The 22,529-nt window shown below is 50.1% G+C and overlaps 1 protein-coding gene across 6 annotated transcripts in view; it reads left to right on the top strand.

Moving 5' to 3' along the window:
- Window positions 1-10,306: 10,306 nt before the first annotated feature.
- The window catches only part of PC (pyruvate carboxylase), a 102,872-nt gene continuing 90,649 nt past the window's right edge, over window positions 10,307-22,529 (top strand). For 2 of the 6 annotated variants that reach the window (XM_087422574.1, XM_087422579.1), the window contains exons 1-2: window positions 10,307-10,392; window positions 15,256-15,294. The gene's annotated coding sequence lies outside the window, so the exon portion shown is untranslated. Of the gene's footprint in view, window positions 10,393-10,746; window positions 10,886-15,255; window positions 15,295-22,529 lie in introns of all 6 variants that reach the window. The other 4 variants (XM_087422577.1, XM_087422571.1, XM_087422578.1 and 1 more) reach the window with 4 other exon arrangements.

The following is a 22,529-nucleotide window of genomic DNA, read 5'->3' on the forward strand; positions in this document are numbered from 1 at the left end:
GGTTCTGGAGGCTGCAGGCGTAGGACTGCTCCAACCCCTTGGCAAGTGACTGACCCTCTGAGATGGCCTGGCGCCTCCACCCACCTGACAGGAGCTCCCTTGGGGGCAAAGGTTAGAGTTACCGAGGTGGCCACCATAAACCAAAGGGCAGGCCATCGGGAGCTTCCCTGAGTCACCCTCGTCACCGCCTCTCCACCTTCTAGGGAAAGGGTGCAGGCCTTTTCCTCCTCCTCCTCCAGGCAGCCTTCCCTGACCACTCCAGCCCTGAAGAGCTTGGCCTTCCCTGAGCTCCTGCGGCCCTGGCTGTCCAAACTCATTCCGTCAACAGTGAGAACAGATGGCTCAACAGCAAAACAGAGACGGGCTTTTAAGAAACAGAACAGCTCCAACCTAGAATAGTCAAATTCACAGAGACAGAAAGTAGCATGGTGGTCTCCAGGGGATGAGGGGAATGGTGAGTTGTTTACTGGCTATAAAGCTTGAGTTTCTCAAGATAAAAAAGTTCTGGAGATTGGTTGCACAGCAATGTGAACGTATGTACCACTACTGAATTGGACATAAAAATGGCTAAGATGGTAAATTTTATGTTTATGTATATTTTACTACAATCTGAAATTTAAAAAAAGAAAAAGAACATCTCCAGGATGGGAGTCAAGAGGCTTGGATTTTTTTCCGGGCCTGGCTCTGCCTCTCATTTTCCAGCACAGAATAAAGAGCTCAGGCTCTAAGGAGAAAATGCCTCTGGGGAAATCAAGGTTCTGTCACTCGCAGCTGTGCGGCCTTGGGCACATTCTCCCCCTGGTTTCCTCATCTGTAACAGGGACAAATAACTCAGGTAATTGTTGTGAGGATTAAATGTGATAATGCTGGGCCAAGCATTAAAAGTGAGTTGGTGGTATTCGTTATCTTGGGCAAATCCCTTCCCCTTGAAGTCAATCTTGTCATCTGTAAAATGGGTTGTTGCGAAAATCAAATGAAATCATGTATGTGGAGGCATGTAAGAGCAAGACTACCAGCAGCAGCTCTTTCTCCCAAGACAGGAAAAAGAGAAAGGTCCCGGGCTGGACTAGTAGATCCGCAGAATCATAGACTTTGAGGGCTGAAAGGGACCTCACACATTTGGTCCACACTCCTTTTTGTTTTAAGCACTGTTTTCTGAGCATTTTTACTGGTTCTGGAGCTAATCCCTCTGTGTATTTCATTGAAATCCCATGATAGTCCTATGAGGTGGGCATTGATACCCATTTTACAGATCAGGAAACTGAGGCTCAGAGAGATCAAGCACCTGGCCAGAGAGCATGCCCAGTAAGTGGCAGAGCTGGGACTCCCACCCTGGTTGGCCTGGCTTTTGAGCCCAGGCTTCAACCACTCTGCTTTCCTGCCCGAGCGTTGGTGGCAGAGGCAGGAGCGGAAGCCAGGCATTCTGCCTCCTCTGTGTTTAGGCTGCTGCACAGGGCGCCCCGTCTGGCTCACCCCAGACTTCTCCCGACCCCCTATTTTCTGGCTTTGCTCTCTGTCCTCTCTTGGAGTTGCTAGGCCTTCCTTGGGTGAAGGGCCTCTTCATATCCACCAGGCTCAGCTCCCCGCCAGAGGAGCTAAGGCAGGGCCAGTGTGAAGAGGAGAATGCAGCAAACGGGCCCTGGCCCTCTGCCCCGGCCTGTCCCAAAGGCCGCTTCATTCCAACCCTGACCACACCCTAATGTCTCATCCATAGGCCAACCCTGACCCTGGTTAAAAAGCAACAAAACCATTACACTCTCTTCAGTGCCCTCACCCCAGCAGAGTCAACTAAAGTCCCCACTCTCTCCAGAGGTCGAGCCGGGCAAGAGCTCGCTGACTCACAGGCTTCTGAGACGGTGGGTGAATCACTCGCTCTTGCGTCAAGTGTGTGGCTGCTGAATACCCTCTTGCCAAGCATGAAATCTTACAACAATTTCCCAAGTCCACGGAGGACAAGGAGAAAATATGTGTTCTCTTCCTCCCCTCCCCACTGCCTCTCTGCCTGCGTCACCCGCCAAGCTCTTACTCCCTTTCCAGACCCTGCTCCGTGACACCTCCCCTGGAAGCCTGCCCAGATCCCTCAGTTCAGTGGTCCCCTCTCCACCCACCCAGTACACAGTGGCAGCAATTACACACATCTGCCTTTCCCCACCACTCCGCGTGTCCCTTGAAGGCTAGGACAATGTCTTTTTCATCTCTGTGTCTGCAGGACATGGCATAGTAAACACTTGGTCTTAAATATTGGACACTATTAATTGTCTATTGCTGTGTAACAAATTATCCCAAGACTTAGTGGCTTAAAGCAACACTCATGTATGACCTCACAGTTTCTGTGGGTCAGGACTCCAGGCATGGCTTAGCTGGGGCCTCTGGCTCAGGGTCCCTCGCAGGCTCTAGTCAGGGGGCTGCAGTCATCTGGAGGTTCGACTGGGGATGGATCTGCTTCCAAGGTGGTTCTAACAACTGTTAGCAGGACTCGGTTCCTTGCAGGTTGTTGGACTGAGGCCTCAGTTTCTTGATGGTTGGTGGCTCTTACCATGTGGGCCTCTCCCAAGGGCAGCTCACAACGTGGCAGCTGGCTTCTGCCAGAGCCGGCAAGGGAGAGGGCAAGAGATGGTGGGTGAGCAGAAGCCAGAGTCTTTGGGGAACCAAAGACTTGGACGTGATCTTGGACGTGACCTCCCATCACTTATATAGTATTCTGTTCCTTTAACTTGAGTCATCAGGCCCAGCCCACACTGAAGGGAGGGATCCCACAGGGCATGAACACCAGGAGATGGGACGGTTGGGGGTCGTCATGGAGGCTGCCTATCCATGAGACCTGGAGTCCAAACCCATCCTATGCCTGAATTTAAAGCCCCACCCTTTCACATGTTAGCTGTGTGCTTTCAGTGAGTGGCCTAACCTCATGTGCCTAGTTTCTCAGGTATAAAATGGGAATAATACCTTATTTCATCAAATCTAAGATGTCATCGATGGAAAGATAGCATTATTTTGTACACCATTAGAAAGAATACCCACTGCCCATTCATTGGAAGACGTGCCCCTTTCAGAGAGGTTAAAACGTGGGGGGAAAAAATGTGTGCCTTGGAATTAATGCAACACACAGTACCTATTTCCTAAGGTGGTTCTGAGACTTAAATGACTGGTGTCATTTAAAGTTGTTGTGAGAGGCCGGCCCCGTGGCTTAGTGGTTAAGTGCGTGCACTCCACTACTGGCAAACCAGGTTTGGATCCTGGGCACGCACCGATGCACTGCTTCTCCGGCCATGCTGAGGCTGCCTCCCACATATAGCAACGAGAAGGATGTGCAACTATGACATACAACTATCTACTGGGGCTTTGGGGAAAAAAGGAGGAGGATTGGCAATAGATGTTAGCTCAGAGCCGGTCTTCCTCAGCAAAAAGAGGAGGATTAGCATGGATGTTAGCTCAGGGCTGATCTTCCTCACAAAAAAAAAAAAAAATAAAGTTGTTGTGAGGTTCAGATATATGGAAGGCTACAAACTGGGGCAGGCTGCCCAGACGTTCCTTCTCACTAGTGAGCCAGTGAAATTAGTCCACATCTACACGCTGCAGTAAAGATCTTGTTTTGATCGTGCCTAGGAGCAGGGTAGAATTTCCGCCCCCGGAAAAGGAGAGATTCTCGTGTACGTAAAGGAAAGTGCCTTAAAACTGACACCAAGTGCTGAAGGTGCCCTGAAGAGAATGGGAGCCCACATCGGGCTTGGGGATGGGGAGAATCTGGGCAGACTCCCTGGAGGAGGTGATGTTGGAATTCAGCCTCGAGGGCAGGGAGGACTGGTGCAGTAGAGATGGGGGTGGGATCCTGTGGGTGACCAGAGCCAGGGAACACACAGGATTGCCCTAGGGTGGGAGAAGAATCTGGAAAGACAGACTAGAGCCCACTCTCCAGGGCCAGGAAGAGGAATCTGACTGATTTGGGGAGGCAGTAGGGACTGAGTGGACCCTGTGTTCCAGGAGCATTTCCCCCTCACACTACTCTGGGGCTTGGGGCTTAGCCCCATTTTTCAGGTAGAATAACAGAGGCTCAGAGAGGTGAAGCAACTTGCCCAAAGACACAAAAGTCAGCAGTGGGCTTTGAATCTAAACCTGCAGAGTCAGGCCAGCAGAGCCCTCGGCAAATGTGTGTTCCATCCCCCATGGGTCGGGCGTGGGTCTTCACGCTCCTGACAGGATGATCAGACAGAACTCTAAGCCTAATAGTTAATGCCTCTAGAATTTTCCTTGAAAATATGATGCCCACCAGAAGTGAGGCCGGGGGCTGTGCAGATATACACATTTGATTTAAAATTGTCTGCGTTATGTTTCAGCTGATAACGTATCTCTTTGCCTGCGCAGCTCATATAATACAGTACGTTTTGGGGAACTAGTTCTTTTACTTCAGAACGAGGGCACCAGATGTGCCCCACTCTTTGGGTGTGCATTTCCCCACAGGAAGCTAGAATGCCAGGCTGGCAGGTTCAACGGCAGACTGTGGCCACCTATCACCTGGAGAAACCAAACACAGAGAACGATAAATAATAATGACGCTACTGATTATAAAAGATCTCACGTTCTGAGCACGGGCTCCGCGCCAGGTGTTGTGCTCAGGGCTTCCTGTACGGAGTCCCGACAGCCCTCCGAGGAATAACCCAGGAGGGTTAGTCTCAGTTTACAGACAAAGCAGTTGAGACCAATATGTGCAGGGGCCTGGAGCTGGTAACACAGGGGCTCTTGCACTTTTTCAAATATGCAGGACCTGAAAATTACTAATGAAGGGCCCGTCCCTTCTCCTGTCTGAGCCTACTTCTCATCTGTAAATGGGGCTGAGCGAAGACAGGTCTGGGCAGGGGCCTGAGAAGCTGTCTGTAGGATCATGTCCCAGGTGGTCTGTGTCTTGTGGGAAAACTTGGAAACGTAATTGCTCCAGGCCCTTTCGCCTCCTCCGAGGTCTACGATCTTAACTCAAATTTCAGACCAAAGCCCTTCCTTTGGATCTGAATTCTGCACATTCTCTCCTTCTCTTTTCCCCCAAGGCAGCCAGTGGAGCAGAAAAAGCACAGCCTGGGGAGTCAGGGACTAGAGGCCCAGCCCTGGATCTGCCCCTGATGAGCTGTATGATCCAGAGAGAAGTCATTTCCTTTCTCTGAGCCTCAGTGTCCACATCTGCAAAATGGGTACAGCATCCCTGCCTGGGGATGTTGGAAGAACGAGAAGAGCTATGGCTCAGAGTGAGGGGGAGGACCTTATCCCTCCTCTGCCTCAGACCATGGGCAGAGGCCTTGGTGTGGACCTGGGGAAGGGCCGGGGCTGCAATCTGCTAGACCGAGGCCCACCTTGGCAGGTGGAAGTTCTGACTGACTCGTAGAGATCCCATGATGGCAGGAGACCCAGTGGAACCCTCCAGACTAAATGACCAGAGTAGGAAGAGGCCGAAAAGACAGGATGAGTCCCTGGGGGTGGGAGGCTATGGGGTTAACGGAGCCTGCAGACCACAGTAGAGGAAGTGTTGGGATTTAGTTTCCCCCCCAACCCAAAAACCGCTCTTGGGTGGCCACGGCAAGGGCACAGGGTAGCCCCACACAGTTGTACAGTTTCCACACTGCACAAACACACCTGGCTGAAGGAGTAAGCTGGGACTGCAATCCAACTCTTGGTTTGTTGGCTCAGCTGTGCTGGCGTGACTCTGCCCCTGCCCCAAGAAGGGCCTTAGCATTAGCATACCACTCAGAAGGGCATCTTTTCCGCATTGTCACGAGGCACAGCATGTGTTAGCAGCAGTTGTGAATGGGAGTCACCCCTAGAGTCTGGGTGGAGTGAGTTGTACCCCTCGAGGAACTGGGGGGAGGGAAACAGATCAAAAAGAGCAGATGAGTGAGTCCTGAACCCCCTTGCACCCCCATGACACACCCTGAGGGTTCTGTGCTGCTTAGAAGAATAGAAGACACAACTTCACCCCGCAGAAAAGAACTGTTTTGGAAAAGGACTGTTTTGTTTGTTCTTCAGGCAGTGAGTGGGCGTGTCACCAGGGGCCTAGGTGCCCTGCTGTCTGCCCATGATTAAGGGTTTAACCCTGAGGTCTCACCAGCAGTCAGGCTATTTGAGGCTCCAGCTGCCAGAATTTGGTTAATTAAAAAAAAAAAAAATGCCTTTCTTTTATCATCCCAGGACAAGGATCTGGGGCATCTAGGTTTCCTTGTGAGATGCTCAGGGCAAAGCCAGCCTTCTGAACTGTAAACACAGAGGGATGGGCTGTTTCGGGGCTCATGGTGACTGCTACAGTTTGAGGGGTCCCCAAACCCCTCAAACTTTGTCTGGGAGTCCCCATCCTCCTGGGTGCTTCCGCTTACCCAAGCCTCCTCATCCTAACTGCTCCTGGCCTTCCCCACAGCCCCCTCTCAGGCTGTGCTTCCTGAACCTGCTGGCAAGCTGTCCTCACTGACCCCTCCATGCCTCGACCCCATCATGCCTCCTTGCCTTTGCTTGGGCCGTGTATGGGATCCCTTTTACCAGTATATTCACCTGATAAGCTAGCTAGCTATCATCTGTCTGTCTGTCTGTCTGTCTGTCTACCTATCTACCTATCTATCACTCCCCCCAGGAAGCTCTCCAAGGCCCCCCTCATTGGGCAAGGGACCCCTCCTTGAACTCCCATAGCACTCTGGCCATTATCTCTAGACAGTACCACACTGTTTTGAAATCGAGTGCTTTGAGGTCTATGTGCCCCACTGGTCTAGGAGCAGCTTGGGGACAGGAAAGTTGCTCCTTTTCACTGCGTCTCTATTGAGTGCTGCTGGAATGGCTGCGGAGTGAACATGTCTCATTGTCTGCCACCATCCATCCTCCTTCCTGGGCCGGGGCACTGTCGACGCCACCCTCCTCAGAATTTGCTCCTCCTAACAGTCTGTGCCCCGCCTCTTTAACTTTCCCCTTCCTCTTAAGAGTGGTGCCCTCTGACTCCTCTCTCTGTTGGTGGACTCGGCCTCTGGGGAAGGCAGTCCTATTCACTCCATAGTTTTGATATTTTTTGCTGCGGAAAATTCGCCCTGAATCAACATCTGTGCCAATCTTCCTCTATTTTGTATGTGGGTCACCGCCACAGCATGGCCGCCAATGAGTGGTGTAGGTCTGCACCTGGGAACTGAACCAGGGCCACTGAAGCAGAGCACGCTGAACTTCACTAGGCCACAGGGCCAGCCTCTCACTCTGTAGTTTTAATCACTAAGTGTGAGCTAATGACTCCCATTCCTTCATTTGCCAACTATTCATTAAGCAAGTATTGTGTGCCAAACTCAACTCTCGTAGAAATATTCAAATGTAAGGTGGGAACGGGGGTATAGAAGATAAACAAAAACTAAGAACTTTCCAGAAAGTGATCGAAACTAAGAACTTTCCAGAAAGTGATCGATACTAAGAAGCAAGAAAGCAGACATACTCCCAGCCTAACAGGGGCCCATGAGCTGCTCTGCAGCCACCCCGGATCATTTCCTCCCAACAGAGCTTTGCTGCCTGTGCCCTGTGCACCAGACCTAGACTCCCAGCCAGCCCTCCACAGGCTGGTCTCAGCCTCTCTATCCAGTATCACCTTCCCCTAAATCTTCCTAGGAACTCAGCCAAGTTTCTCAAGCTTCCCAGGCCACAAGAATCAGTTGGGCCTTGTTAAAAAGAATAAATAAATAAGATTCCTGGGCCACACCTCGGATTTACTGAGCCTTACTCAATCAGAATCTACAGGGGCTGGGAATCCAGGAATCCGTTTTGTTTTTAAAGAGCCCCAGGGGATTCTTATCATCAAGGAAGTCTGGGTAACAATTTCCCTAGGTCTCTCAGTGGATCTCAATGCTGACCCACACTAGAAATATTTGGAGAGATTCTAAAACTAGCAATGCAATGCAGGGGATCCTGTTCCCCAAAAATGGACTTAAGTGGTATTCTGCTGGTGATTCTAAGACCTCTGAGTTGGTGGTTAATATGCACAAGAACCATGGGTGGGACGCAGGAATCTGTGCTTCCCACTAGCACCCTGTCCTAAGGAGATTCTGTCCCTAGTGGTGCAGAAGCCCACTCTGAGAAATGCTTCTTTTTTTTTTATTTTTATTTTTTGTGAGGAAGATCAGCCCTGAGCTAACATCCACCCCAATCCTCCTCCTTTTTTGCTGGGGAAGACCGGCCCTGGGCTAACATCTGTGCCCATCTTCCTCCACTTCATAAGGGATGCTGCCACAGCACGGCTGGACAAGCGGTGCCTGGGTGCGCACCCGGGATCCGAACCCGGGCCGCCAGCAGCGCGCGCACACTTAACCGCTACGCCATGGGGCCAGCCCCGAGAAATGCTTCTTCTAGCCACATTGGACTCCTCTCCTAGGCTTTCACCTGGGCAGTTTTCTCTTTCTAGAGTGGAATACCCCTTCCCACTTTGTCCTCCTGGGGACCTCATCTTGGAGGCAGGACATAGCCTGGATGAAGAGGTGTTTTGTTTCCTAATCTAACTTGAACTAGATAATTTATATGTCTGAGCTAACTGTTCAAAACCCATACTTTTGTTCACAGCTAGTGACCATTTCTTAGTTCTCAATTAGTTCTTTGTTCAGACCTCCACCTGGTGGTGTTGATGTAAGATTCTCCTGAACCTGGGTGGAGCCATTTGCCCTCTGCTCTAGACCGGGGAGTTCACAGGGACCAGCCAGGATTGAGCCAACATGTCACAGCCCCTGTAGCATGGCCAGCTCTAGAACAGGGCCTTGCCTTTTCTGAGGGACACAGGGACTCAGGTCTTACATGTATGCAGCAGGGGAGAGAAGATACAGGCCAGAAGTGTAGAAGTCACAAAGTAGGCACACACTAGAAGAGTAATAGGGATGACAACTGAACAACAGACTCAGTGTCCATCAAGTCCAACTCCTTTTTTTTTTTAAAGATTTTATTTATTTATTTTTTTCCCCCCAAAACCCCAGTAGATAGTTGTAAGTCATAGCTGCACATCCTTCTAGTTGATGTACGTGGGACGCGGCCTCAGCATGGCCAGAGAAGTGGTGCGTCGGTGCGCGCCCGGGATCCGAACCTGGGTCGCCAGCAGCAGAGCGTGCGCACTTAACCGCTAAGCCACAGGGCTGGCCCAAGTCCAGCTCCTTTTATGAGGAAATTCAGTCCAGAGAGGGAGGAGACCTGCCCAAGGTCACTCAACTTTAACTCTTTCCTGCACAAAGAAAGTTGTGAGGTAGAAGGAGCCCCAGGACTTGGACATCTAATAGAATGTGAGCTCTATGAAGGGACAGTAGGATGGAGTTCAGACAGATAGATGGAAGGAAGGTCAAGGAAGCTGGAGGGACAAACACAACAGACAACAGAGTCAGAGAAGAGAACGGAGTTGTAATATTTCTCCACGCTCAATAAGCAATTTCTAGTTAACAAGATGTTCTCATAGTCCTTGATCCTCCCAACTGTCTGGAATCAGGTTATTTTTTCTCAATACCCTGATTAGCATCTGATGTACCGTATATTTTACTTGTTTATCGTCTGTCTGTCCTCACTGGAAGACAGAGATTTTGGGTTGTTTTGGTCACTCCCGTATCCCCCGGTTGGCACAGAGCCCCGCTTATGAAGCTTTCCGTTCAACCAAACCTTCTAAACCTTCTAGGTCCTGAGTGGCCTCAATTTGTAGATTCGGAAACTGAGGCTCAGAGAGGTGAGGATGCTTGTCCAAGGTCACACAGACGGACTCCTGCCCATCACCACCACCCCCACAGCTGCGAAAAGACAAAATCACGTAAACCCGCGTGGCACAAGCGCCCTCTCCTTCCTCCTGCCCTTCGCCAAACGCTTTTCCTCCGACCTCTTCCCCATCCGCTCGCGTGTAGCTGCGTCTAGCCCGCATCCCTGAGGCCCGGTGCTATCTGTTATGCTTGCGGCTTTGAGAGACACGTGCTGCTCGCCTGAATGAATCGGAGGACCCACCCCCGCCGACAGCCAATCACAGCGTGTCGGAGCCCGACCACTTCCGCCTATTGGGGGCCGCGGCTGCAGCCGTGCGGCCCACGTGGGGCTCTGGAGACAGAGGAGTAGGCGGTGGTGCGCAAGGGGCGGGCTCTGCCGGCCTCGTCTCCAATCCAGGGGCCCGCCGGGGACGCGAGGGGCGGGGCTGACGTGGGGCGCCAAGGCTTAAACGTGACGGGCAGGGGGCGTAGGGAGGAGTCCTGGGCGGGGGAGTGGTGAGTGACGGAGGACACTGTCCAATAACAGGAGGGGTTTGGCTGCCTGAGCCAATAAGAAGTCCGTAAGGCGGGGCCGAGACTGCAGCAAGTTCGGTTGCGCGGAGACCGCAGCTGTTCCCTGTCAGTGGAGGCAGCGGCGGTAGAGGCGGTGGCGACGACTTGCGGCGGCAGCGAGGAGGTGAGTGCCGGCGGCGCCGCGCACCTTCCTCTTCCCGCGGCGGGTCGGAGCGGGTGGGCGTGCGCCGGCGCCGCAGCGGGGGACGCTTATGTAAGGGTCGCGCGCGCAAAGGCGGTGCGGGCTCCACGAGTGACTGCTGGACGAGGCGGCGGCGGGCGGTGTGCGGCGCGACGTGACGTGCGCCGCCCCTCCCCTCCCCCTCCCGCGGAGACGGCCGGCGCGGGCCCGCCCCCTCGCTCCGGGGTCCCCGGGCCCGCGGCCCCGGAGCATCCCTCCCGTGCGGGCGTGGCCGGGCCTCGTCCGCCCCGCGCCCCTGCCGGCGGCCTTATTCCTGTTCTCGGGCCCATTTTGCAGATGGAGAAACTGACGCCCGGAGCCCTAAGACACCTCGCGCCAGGTCCCTGAAGGTTCGAACCCCAATCTGTCAGAAACGGGAGCCCGAGTTTTCCCCATCATACTGGAAGTTGCTCAGCTCTGGCGAAAACCGCGGCGTGTAAGGCGAGGTTTTCCTGTATCCCAAGTGCCCGCGCTCCGCCCCTCGTAGCATCCTCCTAGTAACTTTGCGGGGTATCTCGGTTCCACTTAGTTTCGGGTGAGGACGCTTGAGGCGCCCAGAAGCAGTGATTTCGCCCAAGGCTGCTCTGCTAGGGGGAGGCGGGGCTGGGCTCAGCCCGTTATTTCTGTGGCTGTTAGCAGTTTACAACGTGCGCTCAGCCCGGGGGTGGTGAGGAGCGGCGGGCGGGCCGGGAAGTGCCCTCCAGGGCATGGAGTCAGAGCCCTGGCTTCGAGGACCTGCCATGCAGGTTCCTCCTAGCGTGACTTGCTTTGTACTTTGTGTGAGTTGTTTCGCTTCTGGGGAGCTCTTTCCTCATCTCACGAATGCTGGGGTGAGGCCAGGTCCCTAGGTCCCTGGCAGCTTTGACATTCTTAAACATCTGGTTGTTCATTTTGTGAAGAGAGTAGATGAGGGCTCATCATCCCCATTCTGCAGCTGAGAAAACTGAGGCTCAGAGAGCTGCCGGTATTTGCCAAATCACAGCTAGAGTCTCCCCAGCATGTGCCTTCCCTGTTACTTCCTTACCCACTGCTGCCAGCAGCCCTGGCTTCCCCTTGGCCCTGGTCCCCTGCCTGGGATGCAAATACTTCTGCTGCGGGTGGATGTGCTCGGCATTTCTGTTCACTCGTGGCTACAGCTGTTCTGTTTGCCCAGTCTTCATCTTAACTCTTGAACTCTTAATCGAATTTTTTGCGCATCTACCATGTTCGGAGCCCTCGCCTGGGCACTCAGAGAAGACCTGGGTGATGAGATTAATCCTTGTCCTAGAACTGGCAACAGACTGGTTGGGGGAGAGAAAAAGGAACAGAACTTATGAAGCAGGTCAGAGTGCCCAGATGTCTGTAGAGAGCCTTCATGGGCGAAGCACAGGCCCCAGGAGGACGTGGAGGAGGAAGTTAAGTAGAGGCCGGAGAATCAGGGCAAACCACACACTAAGGCCAGGGAGAGGAGAAAGGGACTGGTGGGGGGCTGGACGAGGATGGAGTGGGGGAGGCTTTGCCGATGAGCTGCCTCATAAGCCTCTTTTGATTCCTCTGGAGCCGGCAGTGAAGAAGCAATGATTGGATTTGAGCAGCCAAGGTTTTATCGTGGAGGAGAGGTGAGTTGTAAGCAACTAGAACCTGCAAGAGAAAGGCTGAGGAAGGTGGAAGGAGAATGTGGGGGAAATAGCGCTTCCCAGTTGAGTGTGAGAAGTTGGGTGGCTCACCGCCAAGAGGCCTCTTCGGGAGGTGAAAGAAGGCGAGGGTACTTGCTAAGTTCAGGTGGGTCAGAGTGAGATTGGGTCCACAGTTGCCGGCGTGCTGGTTTGGGCTCTGAGGGCGCAGCAGGAGGTCTGAGCCACAGGTTGTATCTGTTTGCATTCTCGTAAGCAATTTGAGAGCAGGCGTCCTGTGTTTCTTGTGGCTACCCTACTCTGCCGGAAGGGACTTTGTTCACTATAGTTGCTCAATATCTGTTTGTTGAACTGAATTAGGCTGCCATCCACAGTTTACCCCGAAGTTCCCTCTGCGCCTTATCTCCTTCTCTCTCTCTACTGGAGCTTGCTCCAGCTTGACTGATGCCGCTCTGTGCCAGTTGTCACCTCCAGGATCACCCCTCAGGAAGGTTTGCCTTGGCGGCTGTAGCCCTGTGGATCCCTCCTGCCTTTAATGTGCCGGTACAGGCAACTTGCCCTTTTTCTGTGCTGCTCCTTGCTTTCTCCTTTCCAGTACCCCAGTACCCTAGGTGCTGTGCTAGGTGCCTGTCCTCCCAAAACAGCTCTCGGAGGCCCTAGGACCATGGCAGGGCTGGACTGCAGACCCAGGTCTCTCTCCAAGTTGCAGTTCTCTGGGTCCCTCTTCCCTGTGTCCTCAGAGTCCCTAACGCAGTGCTGGAACAAGTAGGCGCTTGACACATGTTTTGGATGAATTAGTAGAAAATGGCTCATACTGGAGCTGGCCCAGTGGGGTAGCAGTTAAGCGCGTGCGCTCCGCTGCAGTGGCCCAGGGTTCACAGGTTCGGATCCCGGGCGCGCACCAACGCACCGCTTGTCAAGCCACGCTGTGGCGGTGTCCCGTGTAAACAAATAGAGGAAGACGGTCATGGATGTTAGCCCAGGGCCAATCTTCCTCAGCAAAAAGAGGAAGATTGGCAACAGATGTTAGCTCAGGGCTAATCTCACACACACACACACCCAAAACAAAAACAAACAAGAAAATGGTTCAAACTGGAAATCAGTGAGGAGGGAAAGGTGGAAGTTGGGGAACCAGGAAAGGAGTCACATTTGGGGGCTGCAGGGATGATGATTGTATGTCAGTGAGTCTGGGGGAGCCCTGGGCAGGCCCCAGACTGTCCAGCTCTCTCTCTAGCACCCTTCCACATGCCCTGGGTGCCTTCCTCAGGTAAACGTTTTCCTTGAGGATTGCTGTGGGCCTTCTCTTTGGCTGCCTCCCAATAGCATCTTACCCTCTTCTGAGCGGGCCCCTGCTTCCCAGGTCCAGAAAGTGTCCCTGTCTGGGGGCTAGTTTCTCATCTGGAGACTTCTTCGCAGAAGTGGGGCATTTGCCCGCTCACTCTGAAACCTCACCTGGGCCTCACTGGCCATCCCTTCACCTCTTTTCTTAGCTGCTTCTAGTCTCAGCTGTGGATCCTCTGCCACACTGCTGAAGGAGTAGGGCCTGCTGGTGGAAGATGGGAAAATGAGGGAAGGAAGAAACCCTTTCCTCTTGCCTACTGAATGAAAAGATACGATTCCACCTCTTGGGCTCTTTCTTCCATTTGACCCTGCAGGTACCCTCTGGACCTCAGCCCTCGTAGGAGACGATTCACTGTTGCCCCCACACTGGTTTCTTAGTGTCCCTCCTCCTCTCTCGTTCCCGGTGACCTTGTTCTCTGCAGGGCCTCTCCTCATCTTGTCCTGTCAAAATTAAATTATTCTTTAAGACTCAAGCTTTCCTACATTAAGTCTTGCCAAATCTATTCAGTTGGACGTGGGTTCTCTCTTTTAGTATTAGTAATGATAAATAGTGATTGATTGTTATTAATAATAAAAGTCAACCTTTATTGAGCTCTTACTATATGGTAGCAGGGACTTTGCTAAGTTCTTTACCTGTAACATCTTACTGATTATCACAGCCCGACCACAGAGGTACTGTTCGATCCTTGGTTACAGGTCCACCCCAGGCTGTCCAGCTTAGCGTCCCCGTGTGGGTCCCTCTCACATAGCATCCGTTTTTACCCTCTTTTAGCTAGCCCCCAACAACTTGCTTTTTGTCACTGTGGGAGCAGAGCCTGTGCCGTCTGGCATGGTGCCTTATGCAAGGTATGTGCTCAGTAAATATTTTATTGAATTGAATGTTCCAAACATTCATTTTCAGCCTTGTCGTAATCTACCAAGGCATCTGGTTTTCTCAGAACATAGATTCAGTTCATTTGATGGCTTGCTGGCCTATGTCTCCATTTTGCTCTTTATTGACCACTCGCTAGAGCTGACTGACAGGTGTGGCCTTTCAAAAACAAGTGATCTGTAAACTCCAAAAAGTGATTGTGCACTGCCAATTGTGGGCTCCCGTGGGTCTAATCATGGGGTGTGCGCTTACGTGCGTGTGTGTGTGTGTGTGTGTGTGTGTGTGTGTGTGTGTTGGGGGTTGGGTCTCTGCAGGAAAGGATCTGAGGAAATAATCAGGGAAGTAGGAGACACGTCAGCTCTCAGCTCACAGAAGGCAGTGCTTAATTAGTGTCAATTAGCATAGTGAGATAGGAACCAGGCTCAGAGAATTGAGGGAAGGTAGCGCCTGAAGGATTGGAGACAGCTCTGCGGAGAAAGTGGGCCTGGGGCTGGATGGAAATGGGCAGGAAGAGAAAACACTTCAGATAATACAGTCAAAGTTTCTAGAACTTTCTTCTTGTGCAGCAGGTGCCAGAAAAGGATTTTACTTAAATGCTTCTTACTAAGCACGTCGGCTAACGTCTGAGTATGTCCTCTGTACTAGGCGCAGTGCTGGTGCTTTGTGTGTGTTGCCTCATGGGGAACCTTAGGAGATGGGTGGTGGTGTTGCTCCCATTTACAGATGAGGACACAGGCTTTGAGCGGTCACAGGAGCGGGTGGCAGAGCAGCAAGGGTGGGGCCCAGGCAGTTGGACAACAGAGCTGGGGCACCGTCAGCCCTGTGCTATCCTGATGCCCCCCAACCCTGCCCCAGATTCCGGGGATGGAAGCAAAGGAGCAGTTCTTATCTGGGTTCTAAATCTGTGTTCTTGCCACCCCCAGATTCTCTGGGGAGTGCCTGGAGAAACGAGGATAACGCTTCTTTTTTCTTTTACTTTAGACAGCACCTGACTTCCGAGAGGCCTGACAGACACTGAGGGTAAGTCCTGTGCCGGAATCCAGTCTGGGGGATGCGTGCGGGTCGTCCTCAGGAGGAGCTGTAGGTGTTAACAGTCTTTGCAGGTCGGTTATCATGCTCTAGAAATAAAAGAGGCCAAGCTCTGATTTTTGGAAAATATAAGCAGTCCTTGTCTGTTCCCGGTGTCTCTTGGTTTTCTTGGTTTTCACAGGAAAGTGACACCTGGCTCCCTGCTGGCCCCAGTTGGCAGCTGGGCAGCCTCAAGCAGGAGGCCTTGCTTCTGGAAGGGTGCGGCGTGGCAAGCTGGTCAGGGGGAGGGTGGTGAGGCTCCTCAAAACCACAGGAAGCACCTCTAGGGCCGGGCAGCCTCTGGGAAGACCCCTTGAGTCCACGTGGAAAGCAGGTGCTGGGCGGTGAGGGACTCAGGGAAAGGTGCAGCTGGCACGGGAGGTGGCTCTGTCAGCTGGCTGTAAAAACACTTGACACGTGTTTCCAGAGAATGACGCTCAGCCTTTAGGAGTCACAATGACAAAGGCGTGAAGGTGGAATTGTCCCTTCTTCCTTGCACACGTGCTCGGGCAGCACTGCCCTGTACTGCGTTTTAAGGTTTCCCCTCATACACTTGCCTCTCATTGCATTGATGCGGGTGCATCTCCTCAGCCTGAATTCCAAAGCCCTCAGGGCCGGGTCCGCCTGCTGGTCCAGTCCTGTCTCCCGCTGTTGGTGCACGAGCATCCTAGCCAGGCATGATCCTCGCTCTCTGGCTGGCATTCCCCCCGCGTTTCAGACGCTGATAATACTCTTCCCTTCATCCAAAGGCAGGCCAGCTGCTAGTGCCTTTTCACAGCCAGGTGCCCTGGGGACTTTGTGGCTCAGGGACAGCTTAACCCCAGAGCTTGTATTCAGTGCTCAGAGTGGGGATTCCTCCGTATAGGGATTTTTCTTGGGTTTCTACCCAGTGTGTAGGGATTTTTCTCAGGTGACCCTTCATGACCCAGGAGTTGTCCTTTCTGAGATTTTTCTGCTGTCCTCTTTTGTTCCAGGTCTTGGGCCAGTAGTGGCCAGTTAACCACTCTATGATCGAGTTTGCTTAGAAACGCTGGCAGAGTGAAGGCAGATGAGTATGGGGTGGAAACGGCTCGGACCTTTCCTGGACTCCACCCTCCACACAGTTTCCACTGCCCTGTTCTCTGCTTGCTGTCGTCCTCCTATTCTTGGTTGATAGAGTTGAATGTTGTTGCTCTTATTTGAAGGAGAAGTGGGGGAGTTGGGTGAAGGCCCCCAAACTACCTCTCTTATGGAGCTGAGAAATTGGGGCCCAGAGAAGGCAGATTCGCTGAATCTAAGAGTCTCATCTCCCTTCTTTTTGTGTGTGTGTCATCTTTTATTGCATGTCTTCCCCAAAATCTATGGGTAGGAAGGGAAAATCCATCAGTAGGAAGGGAAAATTAGTCGCCAAGAAGGGCTGGCTTCTCCCAGGTCATCTAATTTGTTAAAGCTTATTTGCCTCTTCAGTCCCTAAGTCCCTGCTGAGTCCCCATTAGTTACCGTAACCAAGACTCTGCCGTGGAAGGTTGCCACCCTGCCCTCCTCCTCTGCTGTCTCCTTGGTGATCCTGGAGGGGGGTGGATGTGGGCTTTTTTTTTTTTTGTAAGTGCTGTGTCAGAGGCATAACCCAGGTCATCCCAGCAGCCCCTCATTGCTGCTTTTACCTCCTCATCCTGATTTGCCTACAGGCTGGAGAAGGGGTGGGGCTGCGCTATCCAAGGCTGCTCTAAGTACATTTCCACCAGCTGTGTGTGGAATGGAGCCAAACTCCACATGTGGCTGCTCCTCTCCTGAGCCACATCCTTCCCTGGCTGGGTCGTCGGAGGAAAATTCCATGATCCGGCTCTGCTGAGTCATGCTTAGTCTCTGAGGATACGTGTCACCTTTCGCACATCTGCCACCGGTCAGCCCAGGGTCTGGGAGAGGCTGCAGTTACTACGGAGTGATACTGCTCATCTCTTATACTTGTGCATCACTGTGTGCTTCTCCAAGTGCTTTTTTTTTTTTTTTTTGTGAGGAGGAGACCAGCCCTGTGCTAACATCTGCCATTCCTCCTCTTTTTTTTTTTTTTGCTGAGGAACACTGGCCCTGGGCTAACATCCATGCCCATCTTCCTCCACTTTAACGGGACACCGCCACAGCATGGCTTGCCAAGTGGTGCGTTGGTGTGCACCCAGGATCTGAACTGGCGAACCCCGGGCCGCTGCAGTGGAGCGCGCACACTTAACCGCTTGCACCACTGGGCTGGCCCCCTCCAAGTGCTTTTACTAACTAATGTGCTATCTAGCAATATGAAATTTATTAATGTTACCTCACTAATAATAAATGTTTTATTTATTCTGGAAAACATTCCTCTCCTGTGGATGAGGAAACTGAGGTTCAGAGAGACTAAGTGACTTGGTGAGTTTCAGGTGAAGAGTGAGTGGCATGTCTGAGTGATTTTTGATGCCACACCCCACCCCTACCCCTGGGTTTTTGTGTAATGCCAAGATTGTTCAGAGTTACTTTGGTTGGGGAAAAAAAATTGATTTTCAATTTGTTAAAGTTACCAACTCAAAAATCTAGTTCTTCCTTTAAGGGCTAGTCTTTTAAGTTTAGCTTTTAAGTGCATAAGTGCAGCCTACAAATCTTTCTGTTCTACTTATAATTCTAGAAAATTTTAACAATCAATTTGAAAGGGGCCTTTTGATTAATACTTGATCCTATTTGCAAACTTAACTCATTTGAAAATTTTAAATTGAATATGTAAATTATATTAAACTTCCTTTTTTTTTTTTAGTTTTTTTCTTTTTATTTCTTTCTTTTCCCCCAAAGCCCCAGTAGATAGTTGTCTGTCATAGCTGCACATCCTTCTAGTTGCTGTATGTGGGACGCGGCCTCAGCATGGCCAGAGAAGCAGTTCCTCTGTGCGCGCCTGGGATCTGAACCCCGGGCCATCAGCAGTGGAGCGTGCGCACTTAACCGCTAAGCCACGGGGCCGGCCCTCAACTTCCTTTAATTATTTTAATACTTCCAATTGTCTGATTAAAAAACGTCCCTAATACTTAAATAATTCCTGTAAATCTAATAAATTAAGCTAACTCTTAAATTTTCTTAAACATTCCAATACTGTTTTATGTTTTATTTTATTTTATTATTTTTTGTGTGTGTGAGGAAGATCAGCCCTGAGCTAACATCCATGCCAATCCTCCTCTTTTTGTTGGGGACGATTGGCCCTAGGCTAACATCTGTGCCCATCTTCCTCCACTTTATGTGGGACGCCGCCACAGCATGGCCTGACAGGTGGTGCATCGGTGCGTGCCCAGGATCTGAACCCGGGCCACCAGCAGCAGAGCGTGCGCGCACTTAACCGCTACGCCATGGGGCCGGCACCCTATGTTTAATTTTTTTTAACAGCTTTATTGAGGTATTTTTGGCATAATAAATGGCATATATTTGGGCCGGCCCAGTGGCTTAGCGGTTAAGTGCGCGTGCTCCGCTACTGGCGGCCTGGGTTCGGATCCCAGGCGCGCACTGACGCACCGCTTCTCCAGCCGTCCTGAGGCCGCGTCCCACATACAGCAACTAGAAGGATGTGCAACTATGACATACAACTATCTACTGGGGCTTTGGGGAAGGAAAAAAGGAGGAGGATTGGCAATAGATGTTAGCTCAGAGCCGGTCTTCCTCAGCAAAAAAAAGAGGAGGATTAGCACGGATGTTAGCTCAGGGCTGTTCTCCCTCACAAAAATAAAAAAATAATAAATTGCATATATTTAAAGTGTACAATGTATAAAATTTGACATATGTATATACTTGTGAAACCATAATCACAATTAAGAGAGTGAGCATATCCATGACTTCCAAAAGTGTCCTCATGGCCTTTTGTAGTCCCTCCCTTCCACTCCTCTCTGCCTCCCCCAACCCCAAGTAACCACTGAACTGCTTTCTGTTACTGTAGATTAGTTTGCATTTTCTGGAATTTTACATAAGGGGAATCACATAGTCTGTATCCTTTTTTGTTTGGCTTCTTTCACTCAGCGTAATTATTTTGAGATTTGTTCATGTTGTTGTATGTATCAATAGTCTTTCCTTTTTATTGCTGAGTAGTATTCCATTATGTGGCTATCCCACGATTTGTTTCTGTTCACCTGTTGTTGGTTGTTTCCGTTTTTTCCAGTTTTTGGCAATTCTAAATAAAGCTGCTGTGAATGTTTGTGTACAAGTCTTTGTATGGATACATATTTCCTTTTCTCTTGGGCAGATGTGTAGGAGTGGAGTGGCTGGATCGTATGGCAGGTTTCTGTTTAACTTAAACTCCCCAACTCTCTTCCAAAGTGGTTGTTGCATTTTACGTTCCCACCAGCAGTGTATGTGAGTTCCAGTCCCTCCACATCCTCAGCAACACTGGATGTGACTAGTCTTTTTAATTTTAGCCGTTCTAAAAGCTGTGTAGTGGGATCTTGTGGTTTCAGTTCGAATTTCCCTGGTGACTAATGATGTTGAGCATCTTTTCATGTGCTTGTTTGTCATCTGCCAATACCGATTTTATTTATTTATTTTTTTGTGAGGAAGATCAGCCTTGAGCTAACATCCGTCACCAATCCTCCTCTCTTTTGCTGAGGAACATTGGCCCTGGGCTAACATCCGTGCCCATCTTCCTCCACTTTACATGGGATGCTGCCACAGAATGGCCTGACAAGCGGTGCGTTGGTGCGCGCCCGGGATCCGAACCCCGGGACCGCAGGAGCGGAGCACGTGCACTTAACCGCTACGCCACTGGGCCGGCCCCATGCCAATACTGATTTTAAACTTAGTAAAATTCCTACTTAAAATCACAAGTCTAAACCAATTACTCAGTTACATATTTTAATTGGAATCTTGAGACTAACTTGTTACTCTGAACAGACCAAATTCCCTTGAACGTTAAAGTATAGAAAGTAACAGATAGAGATTTCTTAACACAAAATTATAAATGCTATGGTTTTTATTTTCTCAGGCATATTTATTCTTAATGCTGTATCTTCCTGGAATTCAAGAAGCTTACCTAATAAGGAAAATAATGATATGATCTCAAACTATAGTAAACTACTTTCCTAAGCAACTTTTGGAGTTTCTTTCTCAACTAGATGACATTTCTTTATTTTTTTATTTTTATTTTATTTTTTTTATTTTTAAAGATTTTATTTTTTCCCCCCAAAGCCCCAGTAGATAGTTGTATGTCATAGCTGCACATCCTTCTAGTTGCTGTATGTGGGACTCGGCCTCAGGATGGACGGAGAAGTGGTGCCTCGATGCGCACCCGGGATCTGAACCCGGGCCACCAGCATTGCAGCGCGCGCACTTAACCACCAAGCCACAGGGCCGGCCCAATGACATTTCTTTATAATTCAAGCGATTCCTCGCCAAGGTGAAACTAGGTCTTGGCCTTTGAATCCAACTGCTAGGCAGACCCCTGATTCAGTGCCATTTTGCCCCCAAATGGGGATGGTCTCACAGCCCATGTGCCCTAGATTGAAGCATCCCATTGCCTAATCCTTCTCTTCTCATGGAACTCTGCACTTCTTCACCCAGGCTGCTATACCAGACCCAATTAATCTATTTAAGCCTTCATTTCTTATGCACTATGGCCACAAAATAGGTGGAATTAAAATACAAAATAGGTAGAATTTGGATTCTGCGTATTTCCCAAGGCTTTGTCTGACCATGGACTGGTTCTAAAATCATGCCAGTGACCCAGCAGTGTTCGAATTTGAGTCCCAGTCTTCTGGCATTTCCCCTATATGTTACATCTTTTCAAATGAAGAGAAAGGGTGTCTGGTGCTTAAGAGTTCTTGCTTTCTGATCAGGCTTGGTTACCAAGAAATTCTGGCACCTGGAACACGTGCCTTCCTTTTCCTGTTCTTTGGCTCACCCACCTGGAAATGGTGAGCACCCTGGCCTCTCTCTAACCTCCCAGTAGAGAGCTACTGATCTCTTCGGAAGGGCCATTGCCTTCAGATTCTTGTTGGAGATTTGGATTTTAGATGATAAACAGATGTGGACTTGCATTCCTGTCCTGATCACTGGGTATAGCCTAGGGAAGCTTGTGGGTGGTGCGTGGGACTGGCTGAAAATTATTAATGCAATCTGACCTCTCCCTTGATGTCTGATGCTTATGTGGCCCCATGTGGGTAAGAGTGAAGATCTGTGGAGTTCCAAGAAAAGGAAATTTGAGAGGGTGACTGCCTTGGATTCCTGATCTGCAGTTTTAAATACAGTCTCTCCTTACTTGTGGCTCTGAGTTCCCCCTTCATGTGGTGAAGGAGCACTGAGTGATTAATAGCATTTAAGAGTATATTAAATGATGGCAGTGACATCACTGAGTGACAATTTCTGTTCAAAGAGAGAGGAAAATGTGCTCTACCATAGGGCAGGGCATTAAATGGCAGGGGAACAGAAAAGAGTAAACCTAAAACTTAAAAAAAAAATTGACATGGCAATTTCAATTCTAGAAATGTAACCTAAAGTATAATGAGGCAAGCACACAAACAATACTATGCTGTTCAGATCAGCATTTTTATAGTAGAAAATGGGAAACCACCAAAATGTACATCAGAAAAGGATTGCTACATATGCAGTCTGTTCAGTGTCATACGAGGAAGCTTTAAAAATAGCCCATGTACCCTAATCAAACTGTCGCTCTAAATTTATTACCACAGAACAAGAGCCATGATGCTTTTACACAAGAAAGGTACATTATAAAACAAGACGTGTAACATCTCATTTTTGGTTATTTTGGAATGCTATACCAAAAGTTTTTTTCTGCGTGTTGGAATTATAAAATTGTGTGTTAAAAAAATTTTTTTTTTGCTGTGTCTTAATTTTAAATAGGTTTTTTAAAAAAAAGTAAAGGATGCAATTTATAACACTACTTGGGGCTTAAGATCAGGTACAAGGTATTTAACTATCAGAGTTCTTCTGTTTTACTCCTCTTCTCCAAAAAATTCTTTGAAGGGATGAAAACCTTTTTATAAATGCCATATGAGATATACATTCTTGGGGCATGAGGGAGTAAGATATTCCTCGATAAAAGAAATGAGAAAACTGGCATTAACTGACATAATCAACTTTTTAAGAACTCTGGAAATTAACCAAAGGCTTGCAGCAATCCAAGGAATATTTATTCAAGAAAAATGCCTGAATTTGTTTTCAAGAAAATATGGGGGGCCAGCCTGGTGGCGCAAGTG

This window comes from Ceratotherium simum, chromosome 34, assembly GCF_057802395.1.
Source record: "Ceratotherium simum simum isolate JZ-2026a chromosome 34, ASM5780239v1, whole genome shotgun sequence".
Lineage (NCBI taxonomy): Eukaryota > Metazoa > Chordata > Mammalia > Perissodactyla > Rhinocerotidae > Ceratotherium > Ceratotherium simum.